At 34.9% G+C, this 15,328-nt stretch overlaps 1 long non-coding RNA gene across 1 annotated transcript; it reads left to right on the forward strand.

Annotated features, from left to right (window-relative positions):
* The first annotated feature begins 2,038 nt into the window (after nucleotides 1–2,038).
* LOC125251581 lies at nucleotides 2,039–5,898 on the forward strand. Its single transcript, XR_007181036.1, has 3 exons — nucleotides 2,039–2,341; nucleotides 3,674–3,778; nucleotides 5,456–5,898. It is a non-coding gene; the product is annotated as an uncharacterized LOC125251581 (long non-coding RNA).
* The last annotated feature ends 9,430 nt before the right edge of the window (nucleotides 5,899–15,328 follow it).

Consider the following 15,328-nt stretch of genomic DNA (forward strand, 5'->3'; position numbering starts at 1 on the left):
CCGATCTCCATCACAAAACAATCTGTCTACACGTGTGCTAAGAAGAAACCGCTTGAATTCACCACAGAATTAATAACATCGCTGTGAAATCTTGTGAGAAGCGTTCACATTCCTCGCAGAATTCTCTGTTAAACCACAGTTATCAGATCAAACGGTGCTGCGAATGTGAACGCTTCTCACAAGATTTAATGGCGATATTATTAATTCTGTGGTGAATGCAAGCGTTTTTTCCCAGCGCACATGTAATCTGGAAACCATGAGAAACATTGTGACACTAACAGAAATAATTTGTGGCAGAAATGGTCTAATGTTTTCGAGTGTTTTTAAGTGCTTCACACGACTTTTCCCAGCACTTAAAAGCTTTAATGCCCAGTTTGAATGTTATTTTTAATGTGATGTCCAAAACGTTATTTGTTTATACTTAATAGTTTGTCCCCATTTGTAAAACTAGTTTCACGATGTAGGAAAGCAAACACTTATTCAGAAATAAAAAAAGAATAAATTACCACTGTATAGCCTAGATGCTGCAGAGGATTGACTTATTAGCCATTTCCACACCCTAATATATATATATTTTAATATTTATTAATAATAATAATAATAATAAGTTAATATTATCTGCATCTCAACTCAAGCTCAGTGCTTTTCTGTCAGTCCTCACAGCACTGCCAACATTTCTGTTATTTATTACTCACCCTCATGTCGTTCCACGCCCATAAGACCTTCGTTGATCTTCGGAACACAAATTTAGATATTTTTTGATCAAATCCGATGGCTCAGTGAGGCCTCCATTGACAGCAAGTTAATTTACACTTTCAGTGCCCCGAAAGCTACTGAAGACATATTTAAAACAGTTCATGAGACAACAGTGGTTCAACCTTAATGTTATGAAGTGACAAGAATACTTTCCGTTTGGCAAAAAAACAAAATAACTTTATTCAACAATATCTAGTGATGAGCGATTTCAAAACACTGCTTAATGAAGTTTTACGAATCTTTTGTTTCAAATCAGTGGTTCGGAGTGTGTGTCAAACTGCCAAAGTCACGTGATTTCAGTAAATAAGGCTTTGTTATGTCAGAAGTGTTTCAAAACATTTTGAAATTTCAGTGTTTCACCACTGGGGGCGATCTCAGGGGGTCTCTTCGAAACCATGAAAACAGAAAAGCCGCCGCAAATTCAGTCATTTTAGGTCACAAAAATCTGAATAAAGTCCCGCAAAATCCTGGAATTTCGTATTAAAACTTTTAAAAAATGTAAAAGCTTGTACTTTGTTTCATATCAAAAACGGATTTGGCAATTTGCCAAATGCGTGAGAGTTGGCAACCCTGACTGATATCTTCACTAACTAGCTTTAAAACAGAGCCCGCAGAGCTCTTAAAAGACAGTAATCTCGACAAATAAACATTTTGTAGGCTCTTCGCGCCACTGTTAACTATTAAAAACACCCAGCAGAACAAATGCATTTGAATTAACATTAGCTGTAACGTTAGCTAAAGTTACTAACTTACACGTGGTAACTTTAGCTAACGTCAGTGCCCCCACAAAATGCATTTAGAAATAATAGTTTGCATTTATTAGCCAGTTAAAGTGGAACTCAGTAAGATTTGCGAAGCTCCCCCTACAGTTTCCTTCAGTGAATCAAACTGTCATAAATACTCCAAGCGCAGCTCTGGACTACAACGCTCACCAGCGCAGTAGTTTTGCAAATACAGTACAAGAAAGAGGAGTTGGGTAATTTGCAAATTACTCGATGGAGGTGGGTAATTTTCGAAATTGTCTTATAAAGTCATAATATATACATTGTTTTTGAATTACCGTAAAGCATTTTGTCACTCTCGCGTGAATGTGAACATGAGGCGAGATTGTGTCGGGTCAATGCAGCTCAACTTGCAAGTGCTGTTTTCTGGCGTAGACGTGCCAGAGGGGGTTAGTGCTCGCCTCAAACACACCACTACAATTCAATTAACCATTGTAAGGACTTAGAAAACTATTTATGAAGGTAAAAAAAGTTACTTAGTTCTGCTTTAACTAGCAACCTGTGATAGCGTTACTCACCCATGACCAGAGGGCGGCTAACGTAACTTAACGTTACCCAGACAGCAGGTGACTCCGTGCCGGATCCGTTTTCAAACCGGCAAATCCGCGTTACAGTCACCTCCGTTTCACTGCTCTAAAACGGATCCAGCCCGGTCCCGGTTTCCGTGGGCGGGAACAACAGTCGCAACGCAGATTCGGCCCGTATCCGCGGAAACGAGCGCGCGAATTTTTTTCTGGAGTTTAGAAGAGGAGGCAGACGCAGACGGTGCTCGGTCGGTATCCTACTTCAAAAACATCACCAAAGTAAGTCATACTGTTCTATTAATGAATTAATTTCTTATTAATTATATTGTGTACTCGTTGGCTTAAAGTTTAAACTTAAGGTTTGGAGTTTTTATTGCTTATTAGATCGGTATTGAATCGTAATGTTAGTTAACTCTTATGTTAGCAGAGGGCACGCTAACACGATCCAGAGGATTATAATTATATAAGTTAACTGACGAATTTTAACTGCTTTAATTTTCACTGTTAAAGTATTAACTGCGTGGTAATGCTAGTAATAAGCTAGTGTTAACGTAATCTAGCTAAGGCCTACCGTAGACCTGTACTTTACAGCAAGGGTTTATAACATCATTTCTTAGTTTATAACATGAACTAACCATTAACATTACATAGTTATTTGTTAATCTTTGTTAACGTTAGCTAATAAAATACAGTTGTCCATTGTTCATGTTACTTCACAGTGTATTAACTAATGTTAACAAATACAACATTAGAATTTAATGTATTATATGTAAATGTTGAAATTAACATTAACAATGATTATAATTATAATACATCATTTATTATAATAAATGATGTAGAAGTGGTTCATTCTTAGTTCATGTCAACTAATGCTAACTAATGATATAGTCTCTTCTCCTCACCAAGGCTGCATTTATTTAATCAATCATGCAGTAAAAACAGTAATATTGTGAAATATTATTAACCTGCATTCTATAGTAAAATATAATTTATTCCTGTGAACAAAGCTGAATTTTCAGCATCATTACTCCAGTCTTCAGTGTCACATGATCCTTCAGAAATCATTCTAATATGCTGATTTGATGCTCAAGAAACATTTATGATTATTATCAGTATTCAAAACCGTTGTGTTGCTTTATATTTTTTGTGGAAACAATTATATCATTCAAACATTTGTGGTAAGATTAAAAAAGAGAAATTAATACTTCATCAAGGATACTTTAAATCGATCAAAAGTGACAGTCAACCCTAAATGACGACATTTATAACAAAAAAAAATTCTATTTAGTAAATTTTGTAATTAAACTTAATTCAATTAATTAACATTTTCTAATCATCAAAGAATCCTGAAAAAAGTATCACCATTTCCACAAAAATGTTAAGCAGCACAACCATTTTCAACATTGATAATAATTAGAAATTTTGCATGAGCACCAAATCAGCATATTAAATGATTCTGCTAAATTTAAATTATTATTTAAATTCTTTATATACCTGTTTATCCTTTAACTGATCTACATTACAGATGAGATTTCAATCAGGATTCAGGAGCTTATTAGTCTGGAGGTTGGAGATGTTTACTGCACATATTTTTTTTTTTTTTCTCAACAGGAGCTGTAAGGAATAACCAGTCCTCTACCAGTGCAGCAGATTCTTGCCTTTGACTGTGGCGATGACCAGAAGAAATGTGCCAAAGCCAAAGAGGCCTTAACTGAGGTAAATTTCAGATAGAAGCAGCCTAGTGGCGGGTTGTGTTTCATCACCATACCATTACAATAAGCAATAGTAGCTGACTTCATAAAGAAAAAAGGGACAGTTGAGTTTATATTGTCACATGTTAGTGTATGCCAAGCCCAGTTGCAGCACATTTATTTATATAATACTGAACAGTATTATCTCTACATTTAGAGATTATTTTCTGTGGACTGGGCTTGTCTTATTTTTTTAGAAAACATTATACGAAAAGCATTATATTATTATTTTGAAGACACTTCATATTTAGTTCAAATTGTACATGAGAAAAGCATAAGGAGAAATTTACAGATTTTTTACTTGGATACAACAGTGAAAAATGTGTATAGGAGAACAGACTTTTATCACAATTATACATACATGAGTGAATTTTTTTTATTCTGGTAATTTTAAAGGATAAGTTCACTTTATTAAATTTTCCTGATAATTTACTCACCCCCATGTCATCCAAGATGTTCATGTCTTTCTTTCTTCAGTCGAAAAGAAATTAAGGTTTTTGATGAAAACATTCCAGGATTATTCTCCTTATAGTGGACTTCCAGTGGTTCCAGACAGACTGTATGGCCTACGCCTTCCCTATTCAACTTACAGAAAAAAACGGAATTGGCGCCGCGTTCGTTCCGTAAGTAGAATAGGGAAGGTGTAGGACATACAGCGTAAGCTTTTTAAAGAATAAGGAAAGCGGAAGCACGTACAAGATGATCATTTGTGTTTATAAAGCATATACAGTTGTATTAATTTTTTTTTTTTTTTTTTCGAAAATGACAATTGTTTCGCTAGATAAGACCCTTATTCCTCGTCTGGTATCGTTTAAAGCTCTTTGAAGCTGCACTGAAACTGTAATTATGACCTTCAACCGTTTGGAGGCCATTGAAGTCCACTATAAGGAGAAAAATCCTGGAATGTTTTCATCAAAAACCTTAATTTCTTTTCGACTGAGGATAGAAGGACATGAACATCTTGGATGATGTGGGGGTGAGTAAATTATCAGTAAAATTTTACTTGAAAGTGGACTAATCCTTTAATTTGCAGCAGTTGTTTAAAGTTGGTGTTCATTTGTGTGACGTAAATAAGTGTCAACAAAATTTCAGCCAAAGCAGAGTGATCAGACCAATAGCACTAGATTGCTTTGGTGTGCTTTAACATAGATTGAGAAGGGGAAATTGAAAGACAAAGTACACAGCCTGTCTGATGTGTCAAAGGCTATGTTCACACTGTCAGTCTAAATACAATTATTGGTGTATCCGATTGGAATCTGATCATGGCATGAGAAAGTGACATAAATCACGCAAAATCTGATCAGATCGGTCAAACTGAAATTGATTTCCAGAAATGACATGTGAATATGATTTCAAACCACATGTGAATGTAGCTCAAAGCAGATTAGTAAAAATTACATGTAATTTCGTGTAATTTTGTTTTGTGGTTCACACTTTATGATCACATTCCAATCGGATATGCACAAAAATCGGATTTGGACTGACAGTCTGAATGAGGCTAACATCTCCACCAACATCAGGGATGACTACACACAGCAATAGTAGAGGCTCATATAGACAAGCCTCACAACCGTCAGATTCTTGATTTACTGGGACAATTACAAGAATAACAGCTTTCTTCTTTTTTTTTTTTTTTCTGCAGATGCCTCATGGGAATTAAACGGCACATATGAAGTGGTTTGTAATACCATGGTTTTCCGACCTGTCCCGATTGGTTCTTGATGTGTTTATGGTTCATTATATGAAATTATTTTTTGTATGTTTATTTTTTCCCCATTTCTTCTATTTTTTTTTTTTTTTTCTTCTTTACTTATACATTAAGAAAGGTCGTGAGATTGTTTAACTGTTTGTGTATCAATGTTTTAAAGTATAGTTCACCGGAAAATGAGAATTTGCTGTTAATTTACTCACCCTCAAGCCATCCATGATGTAGGTGACATTTTTTTTCTTCAGTTGAACAGTAAAGATTTTTAGCGTGGTCCTTGGTGATTCGTATAATGCAAGTCAATGGCTACCGTCACTTTGAGAGTCATTAAAACATATTACAGGCAAAACAAAGTTAATACCTGTGACTGATGCTGACGATACATTGAGGTCTTATAAAGCGAAACAGACCAATCTTTTTGCTTCATTAGACCTCAATGAATCATCCGGAGCCACAGGTATTCATTTTGTTTTGCCTGTATGTTTTTTTTGACTCTCAAACTGTAGCCATTGACTTTTATATTATACTTTTATATTATACAAATCACCAAGGACCACATTTTCAGCTAAAAATCTTCTTTACTTCTTTACAAGTCTAATACTTTAATATATCTCCGATTGTATTCATCAGAAAGTCATATACACCTAGAATGGCTTGAGGGTGAGTAAAGCTTGGGGTAATTTTCATTGAAAGTGAACTAATCCTTTAAAGGGATAGTTCACCCAAAAATGAAAATTAATTACTCATCTCATTTTGTTCCAAACTCGTAAGACTTTCTTTCATCTTTGGAACTCAAATGAAGATCTTTTTGATGAAATCTGAAAGATTTCTGTCTCTGTGCTGACAGCTACACAACTACCACTTCTACACTTCCATGAATTTCAACTACAAAGTTCATAAAGAGATCACCAAACTAATCCATATAAATTGAGTTTGAATTGTCTCAAATTTGGATTAAACGATCACTTTATATGATGAACAAACCTCTTGCTGATGATCAAGCGTGTTGTGTAACACGAGAATGAACTTTATTGGTTCTCGCACATCAGTGAACATGCTTGAGCTTCCCTTTACCACAACTGATGTGTCAGTTTATAAATGCTTATATGTGAATAAAATCCTAAATTCAATCCATTCATCAAATCAAGCGCTTGTGTCTCTTCAGAAAATTTTGGACTAAAGCGCTCGATTTATATGGATTAGTTTTACAATCTCTTTATGAACTTTTTGAGCATTAGAGTGGTAGTTGCATAGCTGTCAACAGAGGAACAGAAAGCTCTCGTATTTCATCAGAAAGATCTTAATTTGTGTCCTGAAGATGAATGAAAGTCTTACGGTTGCAGAACAAAATGAGAGTGTAAATAATGACAGAATGTTTTATTTTGGAGTGAACTAACAGTTTAATGGCAAGTAGAGACACTTAAGTGTTTTATATAAACTTTTAGTACTTGTGCAAAAATTATCAAAATAAAAAGAAAAGATCCACTGTTTTGCATTTTGTGTATTTGTTTTAATATGCCTATTAAATAGAAGATGGATCAAAAGATAAAGCCCTTGATTATGTCAAATTTACTCTGTTCAATTGTATTTTGAATGTATGTTTACTGTAAAGTAGTTGCTGCTGAGGTAGTGCTAACAATAGATTATAAAGTGGTATTTTAGTGTAAAAGTTTTCAGTACATTAATTGTCTATAAATCTAAATCAGTACTTTAAACTTTGTATTGCCTAAGTATTTAATGTTAAAACTTAACAGAAAAAATATCAGACAATAAGATATTTAATATTTATGAGAACATTCTTGAAATTCTAGATATGTATACTATTTAGAGAGGGGGGAGGGGGGAGCGGGTACTGTATACAAAATGAGCTGGCCCTGATCCGGCATGGTTCTGGGCCAGATCCAGAACAGAGCTGGACCAGATCTGGCCCACATCTGGGCCAAATCGGCATACAGGAATCCACATCTGGTCCGGAGCTGGCCCAGTGCTGGTCCAGATGAGGAAAAACGGATCCGTGCCGGTATTGGCCCGTTGTGCCAAAAGACACCGGCCCAGGTCCGTTTCACGGATCTGGCCCAGATCTTAAGAAGTGTCTGGGCCAGATCTGGGCCAGATGATTTTTGCTATCTGGGTATAGTTTGAATGAAGAATGCTAACGTTTCTAGTGCTATCTTATAATTTACATGCTATCAAATGTGAGCGCTGAAATTACGCCCAGAGTCAAGGCCAGTCAGGTATACTTGGGGAAAAAAACATTAACGGTAGACAAAGCTTACCTTACCAGTATCAATGTTGCTCGTAGTTCTGTGTCGCAGCTTGGCTGGAGGGGTCTGACGTTTGTTGAAGTGTACGTTACCGTCACGGTCGCCGCTCAACAGATTAGTTGTTCTTCACAGACAGTTCAACGACGGATGTTTTTTTTTTTTTTTTTTTCAACTCAACAATGCGCATGTGCAAATCAATGCTTAATCTAATAAAAATGCTCTGATCAAATTAATAAATTCAGTTTAATGTTTGCTTTAAATGAAAAAAATAATATTTTTAAGTTATTTCAACGAGAAAATACACATTAAATGAACAACAAGGCAAGGTTAATAAACGGGGGCGTTTACACAATGCCATTTTCAACTAAAAACTGAAAACATTTTATGCGTTTTGACCATTTATTTACACGACAACAGCGTTTTGGGAGCCTGAAAAGAATTCTTTTGAAAACGGGTTTCAAAGTGCATGTTTTTGCTGCTCAATGATCTAATTCATCAATACTAATAAGCAAAAAATACTTTAGATTAGGTTTATAAATAAGAGTGTTGAACTTCCTTCTCCTGTATCCTATTTTTCTTTAATCCATAGCAGCACAGCAGAAAGGATTGAGCTGCACCTTCTACTGTACAGGTGAATATATTCACTGCTCAAAAAAAATTAAAGGAACACTTTGAAAACACATCAGATCTCAATGGGGAAAATATCATGCTGGATATCTATACTGATATGGACTGGACCAGGGCATCACTGAGCTCCTAAACATTCTGAAGTGCAACCTGGCGTGCGTCGGATGGACCAAAACATAATGTTCCAGAGGTGTTCTATTGGATTTAGGTCAGGCCTGTAACAATGTTACAGGCAGCATAATGTTCTCCACGGCTTCTCCAGACCCTTTCACGTCTGTCACGAGCTCACGGTGAACCTGCTCTCATCTGTGAAAAGCACAGGGCAGACCTGCCAATTCTGGTGTTCAGTGGCAAATGCCTATCAAGCTTCACGGTGCCGGGCAGTGAGCACAGGTCCCACTAGAGGATGTCAGGCCCTCAGGCCACCCTCATGAAGTCTGTTTCTGATTGTTTGGTCAGAGACATTCACACGAGTGGCCTGCTGGAGGTCATTTTGTAGGGCTCTGGCAGTGCTCATCCTGTTCCTCCTTGCTCACAGGAGCAGATACCAGTCCTGCTGATGGGTTAAGGACCTTCTATGGCCCTGTCCAGCTCTCCTAGAGTAACTGCCTGTCTCCTGGAATCTCCTCCATGCTCTTGAGACACAGCAAACCTTCTGGCAATGGCACGCATTGATGTGCCATCCTGGAGGAGTTGGACTGTCTGTGCAAATTCAGTAGGGTCCAGATATCGCCTCATGCTTACCAGTAGTGACACTGACCCTAGCTAAATGCAAAACTAGTGAAAAACAGTCAGAAAAGATGAGTAGGGAAAAAAATGTCAGTGGCCTCCACCTGTAAAACCATTCCCATTTTGGGGGTCGTCTCATTGTTGCCCAATTAGTGCACCTGTTGTTAATTTCATTAACACCAAAGCATCTGAAACTAATTAACAACCCCCTCTGCTACTGACTAACTGACCAGGGGTGAGTTTCCCGAAAGCATCGTTAGCCAACTATGGTCGTAAGTCCCATTGAACTCTATTGGTAACGACGGAACTTGCGACCATAGTTCGCTTTGGGAAACGCACCCCAGATCGATATCCCAGGAGTTTAACTGACTTGATTATATTTTCTGATTAAAAAGTGTTCCTTTATTTTATTTTTTTTTTAATTTTTTTTTAGCAGTGTACATTTCATTCAGCATGAGGCTTATTAATTTCACTGTTAGTGTGAAAGGGCCTTTAATTAAATTAAATTGCCAAAAATATAACTTTTTTGTTGTTGTTATTAAAAATCAAACAAACAAGCCCAGGTGAGAAAAAAGTAATGCAAAAGTAATTTAATGCATTACTTTTCATAAAAAGTAACTAAGTAACACAATTAGTTACTTTTTTTATGGAGTAACTCAATATTGTAATGCATTACTTTTCAAAGTAGCTTTACCCAGCACTGCATATTACGTGTTCGGTCTATAGGCGCATAGTGTTTCTTTACAAAGTATCATCGCCAAGTACTGGCCTAACACGTTGCCATCTGTACACAAAACTTTTCAAAAATGCAAAGGAAAAACATTTACTACATCGTTGCATAAACATACCCTAAGTTTATAAAATGTCATCCATAAAAGCATAATGATATTTATGATTATATTTGTAAGAAAAAAAATGCTTGTACCTTGAAAAATATTTTTGAATATTTTTTTATAATAATGATTTAGATGTATACACTGTATACGCAGATGTATTTCATATGTATACACAGATAGTGTGTAAGGAAAATATTTGATTACTTTATATGGCATTTTTAGAGTCATTCATTTTAATCTTTTCCTGAAAGTTTTTCAAAACCATATGAAGCTCACACAAATACAAAATGTACATTGCTAAGAACTTAACATATATTTAAAGTGATTTTTAAAACGTGATTTTTATTTACCCCTCACTTTATTGTTAGTCAATGACCCAGAAATATAATTCCAGGAAAATCTAAGGATTTTCATCTGGAAACATGTCCTATTTGGTAAAATCATGGTAAGCATTTGAGTTTGATCCAGTATATTAATGTGTTATAGTTTTCACAGGAGCACTTGACAATGAGATTGCCCTTTGTCTTTGAACTCATAACTCTCAAAGCACCTCTGAGCTTCTGCTGCAATCCCTTTGACTCATACATTATGTAACGATACACTCTTAGAGTCAAAACACTTTTCCCTCGATTACTATAATAGTACAGTGAGTGTCGTCATACATGAAACAAGATACGTTTAGCTAAGCATAGAACTCAATTAGCAGGCAGCTCATTAATGCACTTCAAAAGTGTTTTTAAAAATGTACCATCTGTGTTTTTGTAATTGTCTGTCAATCAGGAGTCGGATATGAATAATATATTCATGAAAAGGCCATTAAACTTTCATTAAGGTTTTTTTTTTTTTTTTGTCAGGTAGAATATGATTAGTACAATAGCTTGAGAAAAAGGAAAAAAGAAAAAGAGAAGAACCCACTAATGCAATGTGATGCTTTAAAAAAATACTATACAGTCAAAAAGCTCCTTTTAACACCCCATACAGATTAAAACCCTAAATAAAACATTGAAAACATTGTGAGGGAAGAGTAGTGTATTTGTCGGGAAAAAAAGCGAAATAACAAATTAATCGATGAATAGTCCTTCACATCAAAAGCGAAATGAATATGCATTAGGGTAATGGAAACATCGCACCCATACAATAGAGGGCATGACACGAACACACCTTTCAACTGTGCTGCCATTCTGAATAGCAGAAGAACGTCTGAACTGTGTTATGAGTGTCGAAGACGGAGATGCTGGCAAGCTGTAGCATGCCCTTTTGGCAGCTGCCATCTACTCAGTTGTAACCTGCCCAGCACCCCATGTAAGCCCAAGAAAATTAGTCCTCCATACCAACGGGATGAAAGGGACAGGGCTTACCCTGGAGATGGTTGTAGCTGCTGTTCCTCTTATCATGATATTTCATTGTTTTTTTTATCTCTGTTTTGGTTTTAGAACAAGACTACATAACCAACTCTCTCGTTGATGATATTCCATCTAGAACTTTAAGATCATAGTGCTGCCAGCAACAGATGAACAGTAATTGGAGATGCGGCTTTTGGAAATTATGCTCCAAAATTGTGGAATACACTACCAATAGATATTAAGGAAAACAGTTTGCTCAATATTTTAAAAATAAAATGAAAAACTTTTTTACCTTAGTATTTAAATAGTATTTTTAGTCTTTTAGTCTTTTTCTTTTTTTCTATCTTTTTACTTCAGTATTTAAATAGTTTTATATGAATTATGTGTAAATAAATTGTCCCTTATATGTTCAGTATTTTGTTATTGACATGTTGTTTGTTTGACATATTTGATATGTATTAGGTGTTTATTTATTTACATAGCACCTTTCATACTGTACATATAATGAAGCTCAATGTGCTTTGCATAATCAAACAATATCACATCTATTAAAATTTTTTTTAATAGATGTGATTATTATTATTATTATTATTATTAAAGCATTAATCCTCGGGTGTAATGCAATGTAATGCTATTATATTTACATTTCAGCCAAGCAATGTAGTTCTTCAGGGATGCATAAACTGCTAAGAAGTTAGTCATTAATTAATTTAGTACATCAAGTTGAACTAAACGAAAATGATACATACTGCCTGTAGCTGAAATAAAAGAAGTTTAAGGTTTATATATATTATTTCAAGCAACAAAAAAACTTTTTATTAGGCTTTAGTTTCAGTTAACTGTAATGGAATGTAGTACATCCAGATTACTCCTATTCAGAGAGTATGTGATTTTGGACACAGCAAAAGTATGTAATGCTTCAGTAATGCTGTGTTAAGAAAAAGAAGAAGAGGAACAAGAGGAGGAGCAAGAGAAATTAATAAGAAGTGTTGTAACTTTTGTAACTTTAAATCTGTTTGAAATAAGTTGTTTTTCAAATGAAGGTTTCCGAGTGATAACAGATTGTTTGCGTTTTTTTTTTGTTTTTTGTTTTTTTTTAATTAGCCTAGTACATGAAATAAGAGTGTAACAAGCACCACTTTAATTTATGGCCCGCAATGTCATACTTACCCTGTAACTACATGAAACAAAAGCATATATACCAATGTATTAAAAAAGATTGCAATAGTTCTTTCTACTTGCCTTGAAACAACTTAATCAGTGCACTTTCTCTCTAAATTGCTCCCAAGCGTAAGATTGTTGTCTATCGTAATAGTATAAGTACCCCTTAGTTCTAAAATACTTACAGTATAAATAATTTGTTATTTTCCTGGTTGTTACTCTTTTATTCCCAAGACTTTACATATTGTTCCCCTATACCTGCACGTACTTACTTTATAGGTACACAATAATTACCAAAAGTTACGCTGTAAATTCATTGTAATTATGCAGTACTTTCCGGGCTGTAATCTAAAGCATTACAATTTTTTTTTCTTTTAATTGTTAACACTCACTATTTATACTACAATATATCATAATAGTGCAGAAGTATGCAAATAATATACACTTATTATTTAATTACTGCAGGTTTGCATAATATACAGTGTTAAATATTACCCTATGTACTATTATTTATTTTGAGGAATATTGAATCTGTTTTTGTGTGTGAGTGAGACGAGTATAAGACACTTGTTTCATTCCTGAATGAATCAGAATTTTTAATTTTTTTTAATGATTCAACTGACTCAGATTTAAAGTTATATTTTTATATTCTGATTGACGAAAGGCATGTGAGTTATTTTGCTATTGCTCTCCTTAATGCAGATACCACAGTAAAGACAACAGGAAAATGGAACAATGAAGGCCTTGGAAACTGGAAGCAATCGTAGCTCATATGTCTGTGAATATTAACCTTGTTTATGAGTTCTGGCAGAACATCATTCTGCACAAATCCAGCGCAAAATGAATAGGGACATCTGGACCTCACACTGAGATCGAGATGACAAATATGCAGATTAAGTCTGCATGTCCCTTCACAGGATTGATAATTCAGCCTCAGTTGCAAAACTGATTTGAGAGATTGATGGTTGTTTTGAAATGAAATGATTGATACCTACAAATAATTTTTTTTAACAAAGACTAATTGGAAAGCATTTTGTGTTGAGATCATGCTTGATTCTCTTTCCTCATTTCTTTTTGAACTCATCTGATAGTCATGATGTTATTTCCTGATAGTTGTACTTGCATTGTGACATTTAAGTTATACACCTGATATTTTATAGAAAGAACTGGATGGGTGGATGGATGGGGTTGTTACTTTATGGTTGGTAAGGTATAATGGTTGGTTGCTAGGGTGTTGTTATGCAGATACTAGGGTCTTCTGTGTATGTCATTTGAAACAACATGAGGAACTATCCCTTTTATGCAATGACATTCAGACATTTGTAAGTATAGGTTAAATATCCATTCCCCATTGTATTCACAGGTTTAGCTGTGCTGAATGTGAAATCCCAGGAGGGCATTAACAACAAATAAACAACAAAAGAAATAAAACAGTTTAGCTTGTGCAAATGTCAGGAAGCCAAGGAGCAAAGGTCATCATCCTCATCCTGATCTAGCAATCACTGACGTCTGAGGATTCTTGAAAAAAAAAAAAAAAAAAAAAAAAATATGAGGTTGCAACTTCTATAACCCCAAAAGCATCAGTGCTATGAAAAAAAAAAACCACACACCCAATGAACTGGCACACCCTGTTTAGTACCGCTTCTGTCTACTACCCCTCTGGGTCTGTCTTGTTGTCTTACTCATAAATGCCCGTTTGACGTGACACAAGAACACTCCAGTTAACAGAAGTGCATTGTGGATCTCTGGAGAGAGATTTGGTATACAGCAGCTATTTTTCTCTCTCTCTCTCTCCCGTCGTTTCCTTTCTGCTCTGTGGGTTGTAATCTTCTGAGAATTGCATGAAATATTTCATTACTTAAAACCCACTTTTAAAACATAGTGCAATAATTATTTGACAAACAGAAAACATGAAGAAAAAGCCAGGGGAAAGAAATGTTAGGGCATACAAAATAAAGGTTAGCAATCCCTTTTCTCTTACTCAATAAAATGCATTTCAGAGGTTGATTCACCAGCTGCTGTGCATGTTAAGACACATTTGGGCTTCTCTCGCTCTCTCTCTCTCTCTCTCTCTCTCTCTCTCTCTCTCTCTCTCTCTCTCTCTCTTCAGCAGCTTAGGTGGAGCATATCTCTGCATGCTATCTATCTACCTCACTATCAAGGCTGGGTAGGTTACTTTTAAAATGTATTTCACTACAGATTACAAAATACATGTTTTAAAAAGTCATTTGTAATTTGTATTTTGTTATATTACCCAAGTTTTGTAACTTAATGTAAATACTTTAGAATAATTTGGAATATTAATAAGTATGTAATACAAAAAAGGTAATTACGAGTTTTTTTCTCACAATTCTGACTTTTTTTCTCAGAATTGTGTAATATAAAGTTCCAATCATGAGTTATAGTCAGAATTGTGAGATATAAATTTGCAATATTGAGAAAAGAAGTCTGAGATACTGTATAAACTCGCAATTTTGAGAAAAAAAGTAACTTGCATTTATGAGTTTATATCTCCTAATTCTGACTTTATAAAATGCAATTGTGAGTTAAAATCCTGCAATTCTGAGAAAAAACATCAGAATTGTAAGTTAAAAAGTCGCAATTACCTTTTTTTTTTTTTTTTTTTTTTTTTTTACAATTACAAGGGATTCAAACAATTATCGCCAAACATGAAAACAATCGTGGATCATCCAGGTAATGAATGACAGGACAGTTAAGATTTAATATGTACATTTTTGAATAGGGCAATTTTTATAAATTCTGTCATTTTGTCTTGTGGAGTATATGTAAACATCTGTTATGTGAAATAGCTTATTCAGGACAGTACTAAAAAAAAAATAACTTGCCATT

The sequence above is a fragment of the Megalobrama amblycephala genome, linkage group LG17 (genome assembly GCF_018812025.1).
Source record: "Megalobrama amblycephala isolate DHTTF-2021 linkage group LG17, ASM1881202v1, whole genome shotgun sequence".
Taxonomy (NCBI): Eukaryota; Metazoa; Chordata; class Actinopteri; order Cypriniformes; family Xenocyprididae; genus Megalobrama; species Megalobrama amblycephala.